Source organism: Balaenoptera borealis (assembly GCF_965194805.1).
Source record: "Balaenoptera borealis genome assembly, chromosome: 8".
Taxonomy (NCBI): domain Eukaryota; kingdom Metazoa; phylum Chordata; class Mammalia; order Artiodactyla; family Balaenopteridae; genus Balaenoptera; species Balaenoptera borealis.
Window position 1 is genome coordinate 22,064,544 of NC_138865.1, and position 26,190 is coordinate 22,090,733.

General features: G+C 37.0%; 1 protein-coding gene and 2 long non-coding RNA genes across 3 annotated transcripts in view; 1 reads left to right on the plus strand and 2 right to left on the minus strand.

Annotated features, from left to right (window-relative positions):
• The window catches only part of LOC309633722 (serine/threonine-protein kinase MRCK alpha-like), a gene marked incomplete at its 5' end in the record, with an annotated part of 218,952 nt that overhangs the window by 57,606 nt on the left and 135,156 nt on the right, over positions 1-26,190 (plus strand). The gene's annotated exons all lie outside the window — the stretch shown is intronic.
• The window catches only part of LOC309633740, a 174,444-nt gene that overhangs the window by 19,429 nt on the left and 128,825 nt on the right, over positions 1-26,190 (minus strand). The window lies entirely within an intron of this gene.
• The window catches only part of LOC309633747, a 158,730-nt gene that overhangs the window by 3,836 nt on the left and 128,704 nt on the right, over positions 1-26,190 (minus strand). The gene's annotated exons all lie outside the window — the stretch shown is intronic.

Genomic DNA, 26,190 nt, shown 5'->3' on the forward strand with positions numbered 1-26,190 from the left:
TTCATTTATTTATGTTCTTATCTTTATGATTTCTTTCCTTCTGCTAACTTTTGGTTTTGTTTGTTCTTCTCTCTCTAGTTCCTTTAGGTGTAAGGTTAGATTGTTTACTTGAGATTTTTCTTGTTTCTTTAGGTAGGCTTGTATAGCTATAAACTTCCCTCTTAGAACTGCTTTTGCTGCATCCTATAGGTTTTGGATCATCGTGTTTTCATTGTCATTTGCCTCTAGGTACTTTTTGATTTCCTCTTTGATTTCTTATGTGATCTCTTGGTTATTTAGTAACGTATGGTTTAGCCTCCATGTGTTTGTGTTTTTTATGTTTTTTTCCCTGTAATTCATTTCTAATCTCATAGCGTTGTGGTCAGAAAAGATGCTTGATATGATTTCACTTTTCTTAAATTTACTGAGGCTTGATTTGTGACCCAAGATGTGATCTATCCTGGAGAATGTTCCGTGTGCACTTGAGAAGAACGTGTAATCTGCTGTTTTTGGATGGAATGTCCTATAAATATCAGTTAAATATATCTGGTCAACTGTGTTATTTAAAGCTTCTGTTTCCTTATTTATTTTCATGTTGAATGATCTGTCCATTGGTGTAAGTGAGGTGTTAAAGTCCCCCCTGTTATTGTGTTACTGTTGACTTCCTCTTTTACAGCTGTTAGCCGTTGCCTTATGTATTGAGGTGCTCCTATGTTGGGTGCATATATATTTATAATTGTTATATCATCTTCTTGGATTGATCCCTTGATCATTATGTAGTGTCCTTCCTTGTCTCTTGTAACATTCTTTATTTTAAAGTCTATTTTATCTGATATGAGTATAGCTACTCCAGTTTTCTTTTGATTTCCATTTGCATGGAATATCTTTTTCCATCCCCTCACTTTCAGTCTGTATGTGTCCCTAGGTCTGTAGTGGGTCTCTTGTAGACAGCATATATATGGGTCTTGTTTTTGTATCCATTCAGTGAGCCTGTGTCTTTTGGTTGGAGCATTTAATCCATTCACGTTTAAGGTAATTATCAATATATATGTTCCTATGACCATTTTCTTAATTGTTTTGGGATTGTTTTTGTAGGTCCTATTTTTCCCTTGTGTTTCCTACTTAGAGAAGTTCCTTTAGCATTTGTTGTAGAGCTGGTTTGGTAGTGCTGAATTCTCTTAGCTTTTGCTTGTCTGTAAAGCTTTTGATTTCTCCATTGAATCTGAATGAGATCCTTGCCGGGTAGAGTAATCTTGGCTGTAGCTTCTTCCCTTTCATCACTTTAAGTATATCATGCCACTCCCTTCTGGCTTGTAGAGTTTCTGCTGAGAAATCAGCCGTTAAACTTATGGGAGTTCCCTTGTATGTTATTTGTCATTTTTCCCTTGCTGCTTTCAATAATTTTTCTGTGTCTTTAATTTTTGCCAATTTGATTACTATGTGTCTCGGCATGTTTCTCCTTGGGTTTATCCTGTGTGGGACTCGCCGTGCTTCCTCGACTTCAGTGGTTATTTCCTTTCCCATGTTAGGGAAGTTTTCGACTATAATATCTTCAAATATTTTCTCTGGTCCTTTCTCTCTTCTCCTTCTGGGACCCCTATAATGCAGATGTTGTTGTGTTTAATGTTGTCCCAGAGGTCTCTTAGGCTGTCTTCATTTCTTTTCATTCTTTTTTCTTTATTCTGTTCCACAGCAGTGAATTCCACCATTCTGTCTTCCAGGTCACTTATCCGTTCTTCTGCCTCAGTTATTCTGCTATTGATTCCTTCTAGTGTAGTTTTCATTTCAGTTATTGTATTGTTCATCTCTGTTTGTTTGTTCTTTAATTCTTCTAGGTCTTTGTTAAACATTTCTTGCATCTTCTCCATCTTTGCCTCCATTCTTTTTCCGAGGTCCTGGATCATCTTCACTATCATTATTCTGAATTCTCTTTCTGGAAGGTTGCCTATCTCCACTTCATTTAGTTGTTTTTCAGGGGTTTTATCTTGTTCCTTCATCTGGTACATAGCCCTCTGCCTTTTCATCTTGTCTATCTTTCTGTGAATGTGGTTTTTGTTCCACAGGCTGCAGGATTGTAGTTCTTCTTGCTTCTGCTGTCTGCCCTCTGGTGGATGAGGCTATCTAAGAGGCTTGTGCAAGTTTCCTGATCAAGTCTTGCATTCTTAGATAACAAATTCTTAAAAGTTTTCTTGTGATGGAGGGCTTAGAAATCGTGCTCCAGGAATACTACTAATTAGGTTCCCCACCTTCCAGGGTTTTTCCCGTGGTGGAAGTCATCTCTCCTTGGAGCCACACATGATCCCAGGCTTGGCCTCGCAGACCCACTCACTCGATTTGAAATCTTACTCGCTCTGAATAGATTTTATTATTATCTATTTGCTTGTATATTTATGTTAAAAATAACCCCCCCAAATCAAACACTGTTTTTGCAATGTTTATTTTTAAGGAAAATGCTATATGTGATATGTCTGTGGGAATTCAAAGCAGTTATTAAAGTAGTAAAGCAAAATCAGTTTCTTAGGTGCCATTTCCCTGAATAGGGAATGAATGATAGGTGCAGTCCTTCTCTGGCTTTGGGGACCACTGATTACATTGCTCTGATACCCGTCTGGGGCCAGGACGAAAAGCTCTGATACTTATGTGAGAAGGGATGAGTCTGCTTCGTTTCTCAAACAAGGTTATTCTCACTCTGTCAGTGGGTCAGTGGAGGGAGAATGGGGGAAGAATGGTTCTCTGCAACTACCCAGGAAGCACAGGACCCCAGGGGAGAGCCTTTCTTCACCAACCCCCATCTGTTATGATGTGCAGATTCAGAAAAGCTTTGGGAATTGCTACTCCAGGGCTAGAGGGACAAAGCCATGGCCAGGGGAGCTTCCTGGGGTGGGGTCTCCTGAGTGGTGCTGCAGAAGTCCATGCCCACCAGGCTTGGAAGAGCTGCCCAGAGTCCTGGAGTGCCTGGAAGCTTGTTCATTCATTCCTTAGTCATTCACCCAGCTGCTCCTCTGACTCACATTTATGTCTTCTGTATACAGAGGAGGGGACCGGGCAAGGGTGTGGATGGAGAGTGAGGCCAGGACTGAGGCCTGTAGGGAACTTAGGCTCTGTGGTCTGCGGGAGTTGGAATTTCTTGTTTTAAGAAGAAGTGAGGTGTCACAGTTGTCCCTGCTGCTGAGAAGTCAAGCACAATGCCTCCTGGAATCTAGCTCCTGGGAATGGCAAAGACCAGGGGCACCATCGTAAGGTCTGCTTAGTGGAGTGGGGAGCCCAGAAGTCCAATGGGAGTGAGTGGAGTGGTGAGTGGAAGGTGGGGAAATGAGAAATTCTTCAAGAATTTTTGCCTGTGAAGAGTGGGAGAGAGATGGGTGCTGCAGCAGGAAGGTGACTCAGGTTAGAAAAGGAAAGCACCTGCAGGTAACTCATGACACCCACGGAGTCAGAAAGCTTCCACACTCTGAAAAGAGGAAAGCCATCTTCCCTCACTCTGATGGAAAACCTGCCCAGCCTAAACTCTCCACATAACAACCAGAGCCAGGATTCTGTTGTCCAAATTCACATTCACTTCTAGGGAATTGGGATTTCCCCCTGGGCTCAGGAGACAGATGCTAGCTCCCAATCATGGTTCGCCCAAGGCTCTCATCTACAAAATAAGCAAGAACTATGAAATACCAATGCAAAGAAAAGAAGAAAAGAGCCATTGCAAAAAAAAAAAAAAAAAAAAAAAAAAACAGAAGAAAATGAAGCCAAACCAAGGAAGACAGGGATAGAGAAGGTAAGACCTGATCCAAGATAATGTTTGTCCCCTGGATACAGCTGTACCTGAAGCTTGATATTGAGCATATTGGTTACACAAGGTGAGATGCCCCTCCTGCTAGAGCAGGTTTAAATTGCATCTGACATCCACATTCAAAATAGTCCATGTTCACTAACGTATCTGTTTTTTGAAAATTCAGGAACATTCCTATTGTTGCCTGGAGTTTAATATGTCAATTTCAGGAAAAGAAACATTGTATTCCAATGACTTTGTTTTTCCTGAAAATTATTCATGAAACAAAGAAATAAAGGAACTGAACAAAATGAGGAAATTAAGTTTATGACAAAATCAAACATAATCTTCAGAATGGAAAAATATAATTGCTTTATTATCCATTTACCAATAATAAGCTGTTATCATCAGTGATGACCAGCAGGTTTTCATAATTTTCTCCAAATAAATTAGTCCACTATAAATTTACTACTAGGTGTTGCCGCATGTGTTTATTTCATTATCCCATGTTTTACTTTTGCCTTTCCTTAAATCTCACCCATTAATAAAATTTTTTTTGGTATTTGTTTGTTGTTTGCATTCGTTTGTTAACACCTTGTGTACAATAGCTGGCTTTTCTCCCACTTCCATTTTTAATACCTCAGATAATGTGGTGGAGATCACAGGTCACATAGTCTTCACGATGAAAGTGTTACAAGAATGACTGTTTTCTTCTGCTCTCATCTCTGTGGACATGAAATGCCAGATCTCTAAAGTATTTTGTATGTGTTTTCGACCTTGTGTTCCTGGCATATTACTGTTGCCATTGTTAGCTCTGAGATTCACAGCTCAACAAGGTTGGGGATGATCAGAGCAGATATCCCCATGGAGAACAAACCTTGCCCCAGGATCCACGGTTATCAGGAATCTTTGCTTTCTCTTCCACAGCACACACATTCTCATTCCTTTTGAAATGATTATACTTTTCCCTTCAAGGGAACTAATGATATTATGGCTCAGTTTCCATGTATAAAATCATCTGGTGGACGCATGTTGTGAATTTAGTGCTGAATTTCAAAAGATGTGGTCTCTATCTAGGCTCTAAATCTGATTCTTTTTTTACTAATTTTTGGAAGCCTGAAGTCTTAAACATCTCCATCAAATTGGGCAAGAGACAGGAGGTCCTGAGCCAAAGAAAAGACTGAGGGTGGGAAAGGGAATAGCGGAGTAGTTTTACCTTCGAGAAGCGAGTCTGTTGGGGACTGCTGACTGGATAGGGGTGGGGGAGGGGTGACTCTAGTGACCCGCATGGCAGTGACCCTGCCCGCTGCTTCCCTCACCTGCTTTGGCAGATGGAACACCAACTGTTTGTACACTATCCCTAGACACATTTACTTATTTATTTTTATTCTAAAGTTCATGAAAGGATAAGCTTTCTAATTGACTACAAAGGAAGGGCTGTGAGGACCACAGACGTGACGTGATGGTTAATTTTCCTTCCCTCACTGTAATAGATAAGAGCTTTCCACATTTTTCTGTCAGTTGATCGTACTACAAACCAGCTCCTCCCTCCCAAAAAAGGACTGGAGTGGAATGAGATAATTGTAGTAAATACTTTGGGTATGTTTGCTCTGTCCCCAATTTCTCTGAGGCTTGCCACAGGTTGGCCATATTTGTATTATTTTATCCTGTGTCAGCTGAGGTGGGGTCTAAAGGGGAACAGCTGTCCCCAACTGGGCCAACCACATTCTCTCTCCAAAACTTGGGAATTGGGATTGGGAGATGCTGGTCTGTCCTTGTAGATTACTTTAATTTAGAATATTTAAATTTGGAACCTCTGGGCTGCCATATTTGCCATGTACTCAGAAAAGTAGATAGATTCAGTCTGTAAAGAAAAGCAAAGCCAGGTGGGGAGAGGAGCTGGGAGGATAGGTCAGAGGCTTGAGGGGAGATTTACTTAGAGTGGCTGGATCAGATCCTGAGCTCTTCAGGTTCTGGTTCTGGCTCTTCTGGAAGCTTCCATGCCGTTAGAATGACGCCATCAGAAAATCTCTCCCGTTTTGGATTAAGTCACTCTGAGTGGATGTTTATTGCTTTCAAACAAAAGAGCATTAGTTAGGGTAGTAATATGGGTAGAACAGTCTATGAAATAGAAAAAGAATTGAGAGCTACGTCTGGGCAGAGATGGCTTTTACACCAGTCTCCTCTGCTCCCCTCTGTGAAAATCACTTAAATAGCCTCTTAAGAATGTCTTACCTAATACTAAGGAGTAATCAGCCATTTCAAAGTTAAACTAGTTATTGTTTATTAAATAATGTGTTTAAAAGGACGAAAAGCTAAATCTTGAGGATTTCAAGGTAAGATTTGGTGAGATCACAGAATCTTAGCACTGAAGGGTCCATGCAACCGTGCACGAATCTGCCTGTGATGTCCCTCTGAGTGCTCCTCCCTCCTTGTGGAGTGAGCCCCATGCAATGTGCCCTTTATTTCATTTGCTCTGTGTCTCAGACCAGGAAGAATCAATCCAATCCCACTGTGATCCACTGCTGTGAAGCTGCTTTTTGCCATCTTTGGACCTGGTCACCTGTAAACACATATTCAGTGGTCCTGATGTTGGAACAGTGCCCAACACGATGCATGAGGCAAACGTGAGCTGGTTCTGCCCTCAGGGAGCCTCGGTGTGGGCACCCAGACATTCAGCCTCTTAGCTCTGGCTCCATAGTCTTGAGCTCGTTCTAGTCCTTGAGGAATTCTTGAGATCAGAAGTGTTCCTGCAGCCACCCACACGGAGGCATGGACACAGGGCAGCTCTAAAATCAGGTAGACTTGGGTCAGATGTGACTTCAAATCAAGTCAGAAGGCAAAATTCTTGTAATTATTTTCAAAGGTTTCTCTAATTTTTACAAATTCCTTCAATCCTACCTCCACAGCAAATCATCAAAGGCCAGAACTTGCTAAAATGTTTTTTTTTAATTTCATTTTTTTTTTAAAAGCTCTTTATGCCCTTCTGCAATATGCATTTGCAGGATCCCAAAAAATCTGAACTGGTCTACTTTTGCACATTTACAACAGTGTCAACTTTTTCAAACAAACAAACATGCAAATTTTTAAATTGGGGTTTTAAATTTCAAAAACATGTTCTTATTTTTAACTGAGATAGAAATGAAAACAAAGTGTAGCAGGTGTAATAAAAAGAATTTCGCAATCTAGTGTCATTTTAAGCATAAACGTTCAGTTGTGACACCAATAATCATTGGTGCCCTATATTGATTATGCATTGATATAGCTGTTTCCTTTACCAGAAAAATCCAAAGATGGTTCAGAAAAAGATAAGTTTGAGCCTTTGGGGGAAGATCTGAAACAAACCGAACCTTTGAGTGACATCAGAGTAGAATTCCCTGTCATAGCTATTGGAGAACTGTATAAACCAACTGGATCGATAAATGACTGGGATTTGGCAATCAGAGGATGTTATCATATAAGTAGTGTGGTAGAATCCTGTTACTCCTCTTGATTTGACAAATTTTACTAATCATCCAGAGGGGATTTCTCCAGAGTCATGTCCTATTATGGGATGGATTGTGTCCCCCCCAACCTTAAGTTAATATTGATATGTTGAAGTCCTAACCCCCAGAAACTCAGAATGTGACCTTATTGGGAGGAAAGTTCTTTACAGAGGTTATCAAGTTAAAGTCAGGTCATTAGGGTGGGCCCTACTCCAATATGACTGGTGTCTTACTAGTAGGTCAGGTTGTTTATTTGAAATTTTTCTTGTTTCTTGAGGTAGACCTGTATTGCTATAATCTTCCCTCTAAAAACTGCTTTTGCTGCATCCCATAGATTTTGGGAAGTTACGCCTTTATTTTCATTTGTCTCAAGTTATTTTCTGATTTCCTGTTTGATTTCTTCGTTGACCCATTGGTTTCTTAGTAGCATATTGTTTAGTCTCCATATGTTTGTTTTTTTTCCAATTTTTCTTCAGGTAATTAATCTCTAGTTTTATACTGTTGTGGTTAAAAAAAAAAAACTTGATATAATTTCTATCCTCTTAAATTTGTTGACACTTGTTTTGTGGCCTAGCATGCAATTTGTCCTGGAGAATGTTCCATGTGCAGTTGAAAAGAATGTGTATTCTGCTGTTTTTGGATGGAATGTCCTATAGCTATCTATTAAGTCCAACTGGTATATGTGGTTTAAGACCACAACTTCCCTACTGATTTTCTATCTGGATGATCTGTCCTTTGATGTGAGTAGGATGTTAAAGTGATCTGCTGTTATCCCATTATTGTCCATTTCTCCTTTTATATCTGTTAATATTTGCTTTATATATTTAGGTCCTCTTATATTAGGTACGTATATGTCAACAAATTTTATATCCTCTTTTTTATTGATCCTTTCATCATTATATAATGCAATTCTTTGTATTTTGTTTTAGACTTTATTATAAATTATATTTTGTTTTTCTGTTTGCTGTGAGTATTGTTACCCTAGCTTTCTTGTTGTTTCCATTTGCATGAAATTTTTTTTCCATCTCTTCAATTTCAGTCTTTGTGTGTCTTTACCTCCAGAGTGAGTCAGATGTAAGCAGCATATAGATGGGTTCTTTTTTTATTTACCCAGTCAGCCACCCTAAATCTTTTGATTGGAGCAGTTATTCTTTTTATATGTAAAATGATTATTAATAGGTATGTACTTTTAGCCATTTTGTTAGTTGTCTTCTGGTTGTTTTGTAATTCTTCTCTGTTCTTTTCTTTTTCTTTTAGCTTCTTCCCTGAGTTGATCATTTTCTTTAATAGGATAGTTGTGTTCCTTTTTCTCTAGTTTTTGTGTATCTATTGTCAGTTTTTGATTTGTGATTACCATGGAATTACCATGTTGACCTATAACTATATCTTCTTGTTTTAATATGGTAGTCATGTAAGTTAAAATGCATTCTAATAGATCTATACTTTTTCCTTCCCTCCCGTGGTCTGTTTTGTTCCTTTGTAATACAGTTTATGTAAAGAAAAGTGTTAATCCATGTTAATATTTGTGAAAATTATTGCATGCAGCAGTATCTTCTCGAGTATCTCTTTTTCTTATGTGAATTGAACCTCTTTTCTTTTTTATTTGTAGATGTGTACTTTTTAAAAAGACAAACAAATATTGTTGTAGACCTATATGTACCAATTCCTTAGTCTCATATTATAGGTATGTTATAAGAATGGATATTTCACATGGCTTTAGAATGTTTTACAAGAAAAATAATTACATGATTATGACCTGGCTACTAAAATGCCTATATTTTTCATCATGACATTGTGTGATCCTAAATTAACAATCATTTTCATCAAAGAAAAATTAAGTGAATATATATTAGTCTTGGAAAATAATAATAGTATTATAAATTTATAAGGTTATTAAAAATATAGAAGAAATAGAGAAATACAGAAGAATGTAATTATTTTAATCATAATATTACTGGCAGGATGAGAAACAGGAGCTCCTGCTGTGGCGAACAACTTGTAGCATGTTAGAATTTCTTTTTTGATTATTTTTTCTGTCTCTGAGATAAAACAAATTATTAATTAAAATTTGTAAACTCACATATTGTTTTGTTTCAAGGCAAATTGTGCTCAGACTGAGATGGTCTTTGCCATTATTTTATTCAACACAGGTTCACTCTGGGAATTATAATCATTTCACAGGCTAATAGCATACAGGATAATGTCTCTTAATAAGCCAATAAAGAAATAACATACTACAAACCAGTGAGGGATTAATTGCAGTATTTTTCCAGGTAAGGGGAGATGAAAGGAATACAGTCCAAATTTAGCCAAAGTGTAATTTTCTACTAGTTGCTTTTCAGGAGAGACAGCTTAGTGACCCAAAAATTGACATCCAGCTGTCGGTGCAAAGGTAAACTCCTTTGTTCGTACAGCACTGTATCTGGGAAATAAAGATGCTGATGTTGATAAACAAGATAAAATTTGCAGTTCTGCTTATGGTTTTCACAACTGCCATGTGGAGATTGGCTTTACCTAGACAGGAGCTAATGCTCCAAGGTCTGCAGAGAGCTATTCACTTCAGCAAACTTTGCCTTGCTCAGACCAAACACTCTGGAATAGTCCTCACAAACTCTCTGAATTCTTTTTCAGGTAGATTGCCTATTTCCCCTTCATTTATTTGGTCTTGTGCATTTTTACCTTTCTCCTTCATCTGCAACATATTTCTCTGTCATCTCATTTTGCTTAACTTACTGTGTTTGTGGTCTCCTTTCTGCAGGATGCAGGGTCATTGTTCCTCTTGCTTCTGCTGTCTGCCCCCTGGTTAGTGAGATTGTTCCAGGGGCTTGTGTATACTTCTTCGTGGGAGGGACTGGTGCCTGTGCTCTGGGGCGTGGAGCTGGGTCTTGTCACTCTGATGGGCAGGGCAGCATCAGGGGGTGTGTTTTCAAGTGTCTATGAACTTAGTACAACGTTCAGCAGCCTGTCTGCTGATGGGCGGGGCTGTGTTCCTGTGTTGTTGGCTGTTTGGCCTGAGGCATCCAGCACTGGAGCTTTCAAGCAGTTGGGTGCAACCAGATCTTAGTGCCAAGATGGGTCTTAGTGCCAAGATGGGGAACTCTGGGAGAGCTCATGCCAATTAATATTCCATGGGGCCGGGAATTCTCTGGCAGTCCAGCATCCTGGACTTGGTGCTCCCACCCTGGGGTTCCAGGCCCAGCCCCCAGCCACGGGACCAAGACCCCACAATCTGCACAGCTCTGCAAAAAAAAAAAAAAAAAGGAAAAGAAAACAAACAGTCAAACAAAACCCAAGACAAATAACAAAAACAAAAACTAACCAAAAAACAAACAAAACACACAAAGAGAAGAAAGAACAAGAAAACCACCAAACAAACCAAAGAACCCCAAAACCAAAACAAACAATAAAATCAAAGCTAACAAAACAAAAACCAAAACAAAAACAGAAAGCAAACTAAAAATATAAAGCAAAGAAAAAACAAACACACAAAATGACAAAACCAAAAATAGAAAAAAAACAAAAAAGGAAAATAAAAATAGAAAAATAAAAAATATACTAAAACATTTTTTTAAATCTAAAAATTGTTTTTAAAATAAAAACAACAACAACAAATCAAAAACAAAAAATTTTTTTCCTGAGGTCTTTGCTATCATTGTCCTTGCCCCCTCAGTGAGCGACAACCAACCCCTGCTTCCCCAGGAGGCCCTAAACTTAAAACCTTTTGCCCAGCAAAGAAAACCATCAACAAAACAAAAAGACAGTGTACTAAATGGGAGAAAATATTTGCAAATAATATGACTGATAAGGTCTTAATATAGAACATATATAAACAGCTCATACAACTCAACATCAAAAACAAACTAACAAACAACTTGATTAAAAAATGGGCAGAAGAACTGAATAGACATTTTTCCAAAGAGGAAATGAAGATGGCCAGCAGGCACCATGAAAATATGCTGAACATCGCTAATCATCAGGGAAATGCAAATCAAAACCACAATGAGATATCACCTCACACTTGTCAGAATTGCTATCATCAAAATGTCTGCAAATAACAAGAGTTGGTGAGGATTTTGAGAAAAGGGTTCCCTTCTACACTGTTGGTGGGAATGTAAATTGGTGTGGCCACTCTAGAAAACAGTATGGAGGTTTCTCAAAAAACTAAAAATAGAACTGCCATATGACCCAGCAATTCCACTCCTGGGTATATATGTGAAAAAAACAAAGACAGTAATTTGAAAAGATACATGCACCCCAATGTTCATAGCAGATTTATTTACAATTGCCAAGATATGGAAACAACCTAAGTACCCATCAACAGATGAATGGGTAAAGAAGATGTGGTATATTTAAATACAATGGAATACTACTCAGCCATAAAAAAAATGAGATTTTGTCAATTGCACCAACATGGACGAAATTTGAGGGCATTATGCTATGTAAAACAAGTCAGACAGATAAAGACAAATAGTGTATTATATCACCTATATGTGGAATCTAAAAAAATACAACACACCAGTGAATATAAAAAATAGAAACGGACTCACAGATATAGAGAACAAACTAGTGTTTACCAGTGGGGGTGGGGAGGAGCAATAGAGAATGGGGAAGTTGGAGGTACAAACTATTGGGTGTAAGATAGGCTCAAGGATGTATTGTACAATGTGGGGGAGTATATAGCCAACATTTTATAATAACTGTAAATGGAAAGTAACCTTTAAAAATTGTATAAAAATTAAAAATTAAAAAAAAAACTAAATCAGGGAGCTCAGGAGACCCAATGCACCCTGACGCCTTGGACTATCTCATTGCCCCTTCACTGGGGGAGAACATTGATATCAATGTGCCACCATTAATAGTCCCAAAATCAAAGCATAAACTGTCAGACTCTTCTTTCATGCCATGTGCTAAAGAGTGCACCAGCAATTTGGAGAAGAGACTTTTAGGTAGAGTTTTACTTCAGAGTAAAATAAATTTCTTCCTGGATCTTCGAATAAGCTAGAATGAACAACAGAATGTGGGATGCAGGAAATTAAGTTGCGCACCTCTTGGGAAAAGCATTTTCTGGTGAGGAAAGAATTGTGTGGATGTGATGGCTATCTCTCTGGGGTGGCTGCTGGATTTTGTCTAAGTGCTACATCAATGACAGCAGACATCGGCCAAAACATTGTATTGCCCAGTGAATCAAGAGCCATAAGTGGCAGCACATTCCAAATCAGTGGACAATTAACAACACAGTTTATTCTGAAATTCCAAATTAGGCCTAAAAGGTTTAGTGTAAAGAGGAAGGAAATGGAAATTCAAAAACCTGTGTTGCATTTTAAAATTTTTCATCCAAGGCCTACTTATCCATGAGGTAAGGTAGGTCAATGAAGTGGTTTAATTTTATTTATGTATTTGTTTGTTTGTTTGTTTGTTTTTTGGCTGCATTGGGTCTTTGCGGCTGTGCATGGGCCACTCTTTGTTATGGTGCTCAGGCTTCTCATTGTGGTGGCTTCTCCTGTTGTAGAGCACAGGCTCTAGGCACGCAGGCTTCAGTAGTGTGGCTCATGGGCTCTAGAGCGCAGTCTCAGTAGCTGTGGTGTATGGGCCTTCTTGTTCCGCGGCATGTAGGGTCTTCCCAGACCAGGGCTCGAACCCGTGTCCCCTGAATTGGCAGGCAGATTCTTAACCACAGTGCCACCAGGGAAGCCTGGTTTAATTTTAATTTCTTTTAAAATTTCTTTCTCTTTCAGGAGAAAACATGAATATAATAATAATGAGTATATAATAAAAAATTAACTTGAATTATATTAGTCTTTATACTAAGGTAGTCTTACAATTTAATTTTTAATATTTTTAATTAAGGAAGTGGTCCAAAAGGCAAAAGTGCTCATTATGTTAGAGAGAATAATGGCCCCAAAGATGCCCACATCCTAATCCCCAGAACCAGTGACTCTGTTACCTTCCACAGCAAAAGGGACTTTGTACATTAAGGATCTAAGGATGGAAAGAGGATCCTGGACTATCTGGGGGGCCCAGTGTGATCACCATGGTACTTATGACACAGAGCAGATGTCAATGAGAGAGGGAGGAGATATGATGACAGGAGCAGAGGTGCAAGCAATGTGCTTCAAAGGTTGAGGATGCGGTCATGAGCCAAGGAATGTGGGCATTCAGCAAAATCTGGAAAAAGCAAGAAAATAGATTCCCCAGAGCCTCCTGCTGACACCTTGATTTTAGTTCAGAAGACTCACTTCAGACATCTGACCCCCCAAACTGTAAGATAATAAATTTCTGTTGTTTTAAGGTACTAAGTTTATGAGAATAGTTACAGTAGCCAAAGGAAACTAATAAACCTATGAAAGTCATAAAACAGTCCTATTATCAGGACTTAGGCAAAACCCTTAAACAATCTGGTTTTAATTTTCTCGTCTGTCAAATACAAGGATTGAAGGCAATCTCATTTCAAACTCAGACTATTTCAGGGGCCAGACATGCAGCATAAATTGGTGACTCTAAACCCGTGTCAGGGGAAGGAAACTGTGGGCCTGTGGCGGCGTGGTACTTGTGTGTCCAAAACACACTCAGAAGAATGTGTGTAAAGAAGGGTCCAGAGTTCCTCTTAAAATCCTCACAGACTTTTAAAGGAGACAGGTCAAATCCTCAAAACTGTACATAAACTCGGAACATTTTCACATCATATGAAATAGTAATATATACCAATGCAAGATTTTACAGTTGAATTGTTACCTGTGTGTCCAAAGTGCGTTCTGAGATGTGGCAGAATATTTGGCATAATGTGTAGCCTACTGAGGAGATTACTTTGAAAAGAGAAGAAAGTCTTTAGATTAAAGGTCCGGAATTATCACAAAATCAGACCCTTTCCTATGTGCATCTGAGGTCCATCTAGTTTCACTTTGTAAAATGAGAAGTGTTTGCTTATTTGCTTTTACAAATGATTGGAAATCAACACGTTTTTCTTCCTTTAGGGAGGAAAAAGGATTCACTGAGCTCAGTTTTCTCTGTGTTCTCCCTTTCTTCTCAGAATCAAGATTGCAGTCAAGTTTATGTCTTGATACAACCAAAAATGACCCAGTCAGTATTGGCAAGCTGTGCCTTCTGCAAAATGAGAGGTCTGCATTGCAGATGAATATCACGGCTGCATTTTTCATCTGAGTGCAGTAAAGTGCAGTACTCATTTTGCAGTACAGTGCAGTACTCATTTTGATGAGTAATTTAAATATCACTTCATAACATTAAAATCAAATAAAATGTATAATTGTTGCCTAAAATCAAGCAGTCCTCAATGTCAAAATAATTCTTAAATGGCGTACTTCACCATTGTGAAAAAAAAAAAAAGCTTTTCATTTTAAGGATTTTCTCTCTTTCTTCAGAAAAGCCAGCAAAAAATATCATTTGGATATCAGAGCTAAAAAAAAAGAGTTAATACAGGTGACTAGTTAAGTATTTGCCGAATATTTCCCCACTAATTAAATTGTATTACATATATGATATTGAATCCATGTTCTCCTAACCTACTTGCACTTAAATTATAATAATAGTAATGACAGATATTTTAAGCCAACTTGACTTTTCAGAACCATGTGAAAGTCAATTTCTACTATACATTAACACCTAAAATAATAAATTTAATAATGATAGGAAGATATTATGTTAAGAACAATGACAACTAAACCAGAAAATTACTTCTTAAATTTTAAAACTTCAGTTACAAGTTCTTTCATTGATTTGGAAATTTCTTTACTAAGCCTTTCAACAATAGGACTTTTCATCAGAATCAGAAAAAAGGGAAGATGTATTATTAGTGTTTAATATCAAAGTATCTTTGGGAAAAATGTAGTTCTGCAATTACCAAAGTTATTTCAACATATGATATTTAAAATTCAGTAACAAATGAGTGGAAAACCAACAGAACCTAACATATAAAATTAGACTTTTAGTTAATTATCATTACTGAATACAAATCCTGGAAGATGAGTTTGTAGAAAATTAATATTATAATAAACCTATAAAAATATTATTATAAACCATAAATATGTTGATAGTACAAACCGAACAATAGAGAGCATACATTGGTGCAATAGTTGATAGAGGAAGACTTCTAATCAGTGATCATGTCAAAGATCAATATTTAAACAGATATTTCTAAGTGCTCTCTTAACCAAAACATGAGGAATCAGTGGGGACAGAATTCAGTTGATAGCCTCATTCTTCTAACAGTATAAAATATGACTAATAAAGAAAGCTCATCATTAAATTATCTCTTTTCTAGCAATACATAGATATTTACTTGCTTGTTATAAACCATTTACATATTTTAAGGTAAATGAATTAAAGATTTAAAAAAGTCAGGTAGAACAAGATAAGAAATTGTAGGTACAAACATGTTGAAGCAAAAACACGTAAACCCCGCTGTTGCGTGGTCTCAAAAATTCAGTTAGAGTTCTAAGGTCTGATTTAGGTTTCCACCTCTGGTTCATGCCATTTGTTCTACCACAACAATAGGGATGGGGTAGTATGCTAAAGTTAGGACATTAAAAAAACCATTAGAAAACAGATACCTCGCTAAACTGAATGTTTATTTGGTGTGAATTGAGGCTGTTTCTTCTTAACGATATGATTCATATTAAAACTTGTCAGGACACAGTAAATTAACTAAACGTAACTTGGGGAGAAGTTTTACTTTTTACGGAGATAAAATTAACCGTTTTAACTCGCACGATTCAATAGCATTTAGTACAGTCACCATGTTGTGCAACCCTTACTTCTATGTGGTTCAAAAATATTTTTATCGCTGTAAAGGGAAGACCTACCCATGCTTTCTTCAACCTAACCCCTGGGCAGTCACCAATCTGCTTTCTGTCTCTATAGAGACATCTATTTGGATATTTCATATAAGTGTAAATTATACAGTATGTGACCATTTATGTCTGGCTTCTTTCACATAGCATAATTTTCAAGGTTCACCCATATTGTAGTATGTATCATTACCTCATTTCTTTCTTCTTCCCATCTTTAATGAGGTATAATAGAGAAATAAAAATATATATTTAAGATATACAACTTGATGTTTTGATATACATATACATTTTTGAAATAATTGCCACAATCAAGCCAATTCACATATCCATCACCTCATATAATTACCATTTTCTTTTTTCTTTCTTTATGGTGAGAACACTTCAGATCTACCCTCTTAGCAAATTACAAGTACACAATACAGCATTGTCAACTGTATGCACATTGTTGTACACTAGATTTCCAGAAGTTATTCACCTTGCATAACTGAAACTTTGTACCTTGTGATCAATACCTGCCAATTTTCCCATCCCCTCATCTACTGTCAACCACTGTTCTGCACCCCACATCTATGACTATTTCAGATTCCACATAAAAGTAGCAACCTGAAGTGTTTGTAGCTGTCTTTCTGTATCTGGCTTATTTCACTTAGCATAATCTCTTTCAGGTTCATCCATGTTGTCACAAATAACAGCATTTCCTTCATTTTAAAGGCTGAATAATATTCCATCGTATACAGGCATACCTTGGAGATACTGCAGGTTTGGTTCCAGACCACCAAAATAAAGCAAATATTGCAACAAAACAAGCCACATGAATTTTTTGGTTTACCCGTGCATATAAAACTTACGTGTATACTATATTATAGTGTGTTAATGTGCAATAGCATTGTATCTAAAAAACCAATGTACTTACCTTAATTTTAAAGTAATGCTAATTGGGAAAATGGCACCAATGGACTTACTCAATGCAGGATTGCCACAAACCTTCAATCTGTAGACAACGTAGTATCTGCAAAGCACAATAAAATGAGATATGCCTGTTTATATACCACACTCTATTTATCCATTCATGAATCTACAGACACTTCGGTTGATCCAATATCTTGGCTACTGTGAAAAGTAAACATGGAAGTGCATATGTCTCTTCACGATACCGATTTCATTTCCTTTTGCTGTATACCCAGAAGTGGGATTGCTGAGTCATAAGGTAGTTGTATTTTTAATGTTTTGAGGAACTTCAATACTGTTTTCCTTTGTGGCTGTATCAATTTACATACCCAACAAAAATGCACGAGGGTTCCCTTTTCTCCACATCCTCATCAACACTTGTTATCTTTTGTCTTTTTGATAATCACCGTTGTAATAGGTGTGAGGTGATATCTCATTGTGGTTTGACTTGCATTTCTCTGACAGTTAGTGATGTTGAGCACCTTTTCATACATCTGTTGGCCATTTATATGCCTCCTTTGGAGAAATGTCTATTCAAGTCCTTTGCCCATTTTTAAAAATAAATTTATTTAATTAATTTATTTATTTTTGGCTGCGTTGGGTCTTTGTTGCTGAGCGTGGGCTTTCTCTGGTTGAGGCGAGGGGGGGCCACTGTGTTGTGGTGCACGGGCTTCTCATTGCAGTTGCTTCTCTCATTGCAGAGCACGATCTCTTGGTGTGCGGGCTTCAGGAGTTGTGGCGTGTGGACTTAGTTGCTCCACGGCATGTGGGATCTTCCCAGACCAGGGCTCAAACCCGTGTCCCCTGAATTGGCAGGCGGATTCTTAACCACTGCACCACCAGGGAAGTCCCCCATTGAGATTTTAATAGGGATTGCATTGAATCTGTGGATCACTTTGGGTAGTATGGATATTTTAATGATAGTAAATCCTCCAGTTCATGAACATGGGATGTCTTTCCATATTATCAGTGTCATCTTTAATTTTCCTCATCCATTTTTTATACTTTTCAATGTAGAGATCTTTCACCCCTTTGGCTAAATTTATTCCTAAGTATTTTATTCTTTGTAATGAAATTAAGAATGGGGTTGTTTTCTTAATTTCCTTTTTTGGGTAGGTCATTCCTTTTGTATAATGACTTCTATATGCTGATTTTATATCCTGCAACTTTACTAAACTCACTTATGAGTTCTAACAGTTTTTTGGTTTTTATTTATTAATTTATTTACTTACTTACTTACTTTTGGGTGCGATGGGTCTTCGTTTCTGTGCGAGGGCTTTCTCTAGTTGCGGCGAGCAGGGGCCACTCTTCATCACGGTGCGCGGGCCTCTCACTATCGCGGTCTCTTGTTGCGGAGCACAGGCTCCAGACGTGCAGGCTCAGTAGCTGTGGCTCACGGTCCCACTTGCTCCATGGCATGTGTGATCTTCCCAGACCAGGGCTCGAACCCGTGTCCCCTGCATTGGCCACTGCGCCACCAGGGAAGCCCCTCTAAAAGTTTTTATTGCTGTTGTTGTTGAATCTTTAGGATTTTCTACATGTATGATCATGTCATTTGCAAACAGGTAATTTTACTTCTCCCTTTCTGATTTGGATGCATTTTATTTCTTCTTCTTGCCTAATTCCTCCGTCTTCCAGTGCTATGTTGAAGAGAAGTGGTAAGTGTGGACATTCTTGCGTTCTTCCTGATATTGGAGGGACAGCTTTTAATTTTTCACTGTTGAGTAAGATGTTTGCTGTGGTCTTTTCTTTTTCATATGCCTTTATTGTGTTGAGGTACATTCCTTCTACACCTAATTTGTTTAGAGTTTTTATCATGAGAGGATGTTGAATTTTGTCAAATCCTTTTCTGCCTCTATTGAGATGATCATATGATTTTTCCTTCATTTTGTTAGTGTGGTGTATCACATTGGTTGATTTGTGTATGTTGAACCATCCTTGCATCCCAGGAATAAATCTGACTTGAGCATGGGGTATGATAATTTAAATTTATTGTTAAAATTGGTTTGCTAATACTTTGTTGAGGATTTTTGCATCTATGTCTATCAAAGATATGGGCTGTAATTTTCTTTTCTTTTAGTGTCTGTGTCTGGCTTTGGTATCGGGGTAACGCTAGCCTTGTAAAATTAGTTTGGAAGTGTTCCCTCCTATCCAATTTTTTGGATGAGTTTGAAAAGGATTGGTAGTAATTCTTCAAATATTTGGCAAAATTCACCGGGGAAGCCATCTGGTCCTGGATTTTCTATTTTGCTTTTTTTTAAACGATTGATTCAATCTCCTTATTTGTTATTGGACTGTTCAGACTTTCTGTGTTATCTTGATTCAGTGTTGGTAGGTTGTATGTTTGTAGGAATTTATCCATTTCTTCTAGATTATCACATTTGTTGGCATAATTGATAATGGACCCTTATGATTCCTTTATTTCTGAGGCATCACTTATATTGTCTCCTCTTTCATTTCTGATTTTATTGAGTTGTCTTTCGAATTTTTTTCTTAATTCGTGTAGTCAAGAGTCTTTCCAATTTATCTTTCCAAAAAACACCACTTAGTTTTGTTTCTATTTTCTATTGTTTTTCTGTTCTCTGTTTGATTTATTTCTGCTCTAATCTTTACTATTTCCTTCCTTCTGCCAAATTTGAGATTACTTTTTTCTTCTTTTTCTAGTTCCTTGAGGCATAAAGTGAGATTGTTTACTTGAGGTTTTACTTCTCCTTTAATGTATGCATTCATCACTACAAACTTCTCCTGTAGTACTGCTTTTGCTGCATCCCATAAATCTTGGTGTGTTGTGTTTCATTTTAGTTTGTGTCAAGATTCTTTTAAAATTCCCTTTTGATTTTCTCTTTGACCCAATGGTTGCTCAAGACTGTATTATTCAACATGATAAATATAATTATCATTGCTGTGTGTTATGTATGAAGGTTAAGAGAGTAAATCCTAAGAGTTCTCATCACAAGGAAAACATTTTTTTCTTTTTCTTTTATTTTGTGGCCATATGAGATGATGTTCACTAAACTTACTGTGGTAATCACTTCTTTTTTTTTTTTCCTCTACACTTTTAATTTTATTTATTTATTTATTTATTTATTTATGGCTGTGTTGGGTCTTCGTTTCTGTGCGAGGGCTTTCTCTAGTTGTGGCAAGTGGGTGCCACTCTTCATCGCGGTGTGTGGGCCTCTCATTATCGCAGCCTCTCTTGTTGCGGAGCACAGGCTCCAGACGCGCAGGCTCAGTAATTGTGGCTCACGGGCCTAGTTGCTCTGCAGCATATGGAATCTTCCCAGACCAGGGCTCGAACCCGTGTCCCCTGCATTGGCAGGCAGATTCTCAACCACTGCACCACCAGGGAAGCCCGGTAATCATTTCTTGATGTACATAAGTCATATCTTTATGCTGTACACCTAAAACTTATGCAGGACTCTATGGCAGTTATATCTCAATAAAAGTGGAACAGGGGAAAAGAGTACATTGTTTAGTTTCCACATATTGGTAAATTTTCTTGTTTTCTTTTCTTTATTAAAATTTTGTTTTTAATTTAATTCTTTGCTGTGTTGGGTCTTCGTCACTGCATGCAGGCTTTCTCTAGTTGCAGTGAGCAGGGGCTACTCTTTGTTGTGGTGCACGGGCTTCTGATTGCAGTGGCTTTTCTTGTTGTGGAGAACAGGCTTTAAGGCACGCAGGCTTCAGTAGTTGCAGCACTCGGGTTCAGTAGTTGCGGCACGTGGGCCCTAGAGCGCAGGCTCAGTAGTTGTGGTGCATGGGCTTCGTTGCTCTGCATCATGTGAGATCTTTGCTTACCAGGGATTGAACCCATGTCCCCTGCATTGGCAGGCAGCTTCTTAAGCACTGTGCCACCAGGGACGTCCAGATATTCCTGTTTTGTTACTCTTATGGGATTTCTAGTTTCATACCATTGTGATCAGAAAAGATACTTGAAACTATTTCAGACTTTTTAAATGTGTTAAGACTTGATTGTGGCCTAACATATTATCTATTCTGGAGAATGGTGTGTGTGTACTTGAAATGAATGTGTATGTGCTGCTGTTGGATGAAATGTTTTGTATATGTCTGTAAGGACCATATGGTCCACAGTGCTGTTCAAGTCATGTTTGTTGATTGATTTTCCGGCTGGGTGTTCTATCCATTATTGTAACTGGGTTATTGAAGTCCCTTACTATTCGTGTACTGCAATCAATTTCTCCATTTAATTTCGATATTTCCTTTAGAGCTTTCTGTGCTCTGATGCTGGATGCATATATAATTGTTATATCCTCCTGTTGAGTTGACTCTTTTATTATCATATAGAAACCTTCTTTGTCTATACAATTTTTGACTTAATGCCTATTTTGTCTGTTATGCATATAGGAACTCTCACTTTGTTTTGGTTGCCATTTGCATGGAGTATCTTTTTCCATCCCTTCACTTTGAGCCTATATGTGTCTTTTAATCTAAAATGAGTCTCTTGTAGACAGCATAAGGTTGGATATTGTTTTGGTATCCATTCAGCCACTCTATGCCTTTTGATTGGGAAGATTAATCCATTTATATTAAACTAATTATCGATCAGTAAGGACTTACTATTGCTGTTTTGTTAATTGCCTTATGTGTGTTTTGCAGCTGTTTTGTCCTCTTTCTCTGTAGCTTTATTTCACTGTTGTTTGATTATTTTTTTGTAGTGATTTACTTTGATCCTTTTCTCTTTATCTTTTGTTTATTTATAATAGGCCTTTTCTTTGTGGTTAGCTGAAGGCTACATAGAAACCTTGTAGTTCTAAACATCTATTCTTTTACTCCCACCCAAACTTTGTGTCCTTATAGTCAATTTCCTTCTTTTTATATTGTTAACAAATTTTAACTTTTATCTCAGGGTGAAAGTACTTTATACAGCACCATTACAGTGTTATTATGCTATATTTGTGTGTGTGTGTATGAGTTTACCATTGAAATTTATGCTTTTGTTTGCTTTTGCATTTCTGTTCACATGTTTTCATTTCAAAGTGATCTCCCTTAAGCATTTCCTATAAGGCAGGTCTAGGAGTGATGAACTCACTTTGATTTTGTTGACTTTATCTCTCCTTTATTTTTAAAGCATAATTTTGCTAGTATGGTCATTTTTGCTAACAGGTTTTTTTTTTTTTCAGTACTTTGGCAATATCATCCAACTCTCTCCTGGCCTGTAAGGTTTCTGCTGAGAAATTCACAAATTGTTTTCTGGGAGTTCCTTCATATGTGCCCAGTCACATTTCTCTTGTTCCTTTCAATATTCTCTCTTTGTACTTCACATTTAACAAGTTGATGATAACGTGATTGTGTGTAGTCTTCTTTGTGTTGATCCTATATTGAGCCCTTTGATCTTACTTCTACTGCTACACTATTTATTTTCTAGATATCTTATATCCTTTTTGTTCTTCAGTTCCTTCATTATTACATTCTTTTGTGGTTGATGTGTTTCCCAGTTTACCATTTTGATTCTCTTCTTATTTCTTTTCTGTATATTTGTGAGGTAGTTTTCTTAGTGCTTATCCTAGGGGTTAAAGTAAACATCTTAGTTTTATGAAAAAACAGATTTGAAGTAATAACATTTTCATTTAATAATAACACAAATTCTGCTTATTTACATCCCGCATCCTCATTTACACTGCACTTGTCACAAATGACATCCTTATGTATTGTGTGCCCGTTAATAGCCTTATAATAACTATTTTATATATTTGTCTTCTAAATCACATTTTGAAAAGAGGCGTTACAAACCCTAACTGCAAATGTGTTGGCCTTTTAAACTTAGTGTAGTTACCTTTACCATTGTTCTGTAATTCTTCATATGGTTTCAAGTTGCGTTTCATTTCAGCCTGAAGGATTCCTTTAACAGTTCTTATTGAGCAGATCTACTAGTAATAAACTTCATCAGTGTTTCTTTATATGAATGTCTTAATTTTCCTTTATTTAAAAAAAATCTGGTAAAATATACATAACGTAAAATTTATCATCTTAACAATTTAAGAGTGCAGGCCAGAGGCATGAAATATATTTACACTGCTGTGCTATCATTACCATCATCCATCCACAGAACTTTTCATCTTGCAAAACTATAATAGTCTGTACTCATGAAACAACAACTCTCCATTTCCCTTGCCCCCTCACCCCTGGAAACCACCATTGTACTTTCTGTCTCTGTGAATTTGATTACTCTATGTATTTCATATAAGTGGGATCATACAGTATTTGTCCTCTTGTGACTGGCTTATTTTACTTAGCGTCATGCCTGAAGGTTGATCCATGTTGTAGCATGTGTCAGAATTCCCTTCCTTTTTAAGACTGAATATTGATTTGTTGTTTGTATAGGCCACATTTTGTATATCCCTTCATCCCTCAATGGACCCTTGAGTTTTTTCACCTTTTGCCTATAGTGAATAATTCTGCTATGAACATGGGTGAACACATAACTCTTTGAGTTCATAATTTCAATTCTTTTTGAGTATTTAATAGGAACTCGAATTATGGGATCATATGGTAATTCTATTTTTAATGTTTTGAGGAATGACCATACTGTTTTCCTTTCTGTGTGCACCATTTTCCATACCCACCAACAGTGTACAAGTGTATACATACTACTGGATATTAACCTTATCAGCTATAGGATTTGCAAATATTTTCTCCCATTCAGCAGGTTCGTTTTATTTTTGGATGAAAGAAGTATTTTTAAATTTTGAATACCTAGTTTATCTATTTCTTTTATTACCTCCACTTTTGGTGTCATATTCAAGAACTCTTTGCCAAATTTCATGTCATGGTTTTCTTCCCAGAACTTTCTTCTAAGAGTTTTATAGTTTTAGGTCTCACATTTAGGTCTTTGATTCACTGAGTTACTTTCTGTATGTGGTGTAAGGTAAGGGTCTACCGTCATTCTTTTGAATGTGGATATTGTTTTTCCAGTACCATTTGTTGAAATCGCTATCCTTTCCCCATTGGGTGGTCTTGGCACTCCTGTTGAAAATCATTTGGTGATGTATATACGGGTTTACTTCTGGGTTTCTATTTTGTTCCACTGGCCTATTCTCCATCCTGTATGTGTGTTTATGCCAGTACTGTTTTGATTACTGTGGTTGTGTAGTAGGTTTCGAAATCAAGAAATTTGAAACTTCCAATTTTGTTCTTTTTACACATTATTTTGACTATTCAGGCCCTTTAAATTCCATATGAACTTTAGGATGAATTTTACCACTTCTGAAAAAACCTCACTGTGATGTTTAAAGAGATTGCTTTTAATCCGTACATCCCTTTAAGTCGTGTTGACATATTAACAACATTAAGTCCTCCAATCTGTGAACACAAGATGCCTTTACATTTATTGGTGTCTTCATTAATTTCCTTCAGCAACGTTTTCTAGTTTTCAATGTACATGTCTTTTGTCCCGCTGGTTAAGTTTTTCCTCGTCTTTTACTATATTTCATGATATTTTAAATGGTATTTTTTTTTAACTTTCCTTTTCAAACTTTTCATTCTTAGTGTATAGAGAAACAACTGATTTTTGAGTGTTGATTTTGTATCTGGCAAATTTTCTAAATTCATTTATTAATTCTAACAGGTTTTTTTTGGTGCATGTGTGTTGTCTCTGAACAAATATAATTTTATTTCTTCCTTTCCGATTTAGATGCCTTTTATTTTTTTTCTTGCCTTATTTATTTGGCTAGGAATTCCAGTAATTTGCTGAATGGAAGTGGTGACAACAGGCATCCTTCCTTTGTTCCTGATCTTAGGGAGAAAGATTTCACCACTGAATATAATAGCTGTTGGTTTTCTATCTGTGACCTTTGTTATGTTGAAGTCATCAACTTGTATTCCTGGTTTGTTGAGTTTTTCTTTTTTTTTTAATCATAAAATGGCATTGAATTTTGTCAAATGTTTTTTCTGCATCAATTAAGATGATCACATGGAGTTTAGTCCCTTCAATCTGTTTACGTGCTATACTACATTGACTGATTTTCATATGTTGAACCAACCTTGCCTTGCAAGAATAAATCCCATTTGGTCATGATGTATAATCCTTATAATGGGCTGTTCTGTCTCTTATTATCGCCACCTGCAATCAGGATGATGCTGTTTTACCAAACATTCTTTTCACATTAACAGGTTTAAAAATTGCTCACTATCAAAGTATTTCTTCAAGTCATCCTTTTAGAAATTAGATTTCCCCACAAATGCAGAGCTTTGGATTCCAGCATATAATTTATCAAATTCTTTTTTCATACTTGAAATAATCACAAGAGTTGGTGGATGCCACATTTCTGAAGCCCTGACATTAAGGAACTAAGCTGAAAGGATATTTCCCAGGCTTAGGGTTTCAGGAAATTGCAGGTGGAGTAATGTCAACAATTCACAGGACTCTGATATAGATCACTAGTTTTCATTCTCCCAAATAGAAAAACTCGCCATGTGACCCTTCGTTGGCTGCTCTAGTAGAGCGATTTGAATTTTGCTGACCTAAAGTAAGTGAACAGTTTATACAAGCTTTAAGTATTGGTCATTTGAAAGAATTCTCTTGTTTCTGAGTATCGTGCCTTTTATGTTTCTAATGATACTTGCTTGGAATTCCTAAAAAGTATAATTATTTTTACTTGGAAAGTGCTGAAGTATAGAGTACATTATAGGATAGATATGTGGTATGAGGTTTTTTATTTAATTTCCTTAATTTAGGGTTGTTAATAATTTTCCTGAATCAAACCATTTCATTTGTATACTGCCTTCGTCATGATTTTGGAAATGTACTCTATGTCTTATTGTCATTATTATTCATGAAATTCTTTAGGAATTTACATTCTTTCTTCAGTTGGGCTGTGCAAATGGGAAGCCACTTTTCTTCCTGCCATATACAAATTTATCCAGCCCACCACAGATATGTAAAACTGCATGAGATTTTTTCAAAGAGAAAAGTTAATACACATCTTTCTTTTTTTATTTCCACAGTTACCTGAAGCATAACCATTTTATTTTGAGGGATGATTAGTGTACTGAAGGAGAGTGATGATGACAACTGCTTTTCTTGCTGAACTTGAGAAGATAAAAAAAATAAAGAGGTGAAGAACAGGTTAATGAGGTAAGATTATATTTTTATTTGTTATTTCCATGCTACTGAACCTCAGTATTAAAAATACTTCAGGTTAAACATTATCTTCCTTATGATAGCAATTATACTGCCCTTGTGAATGTTTTA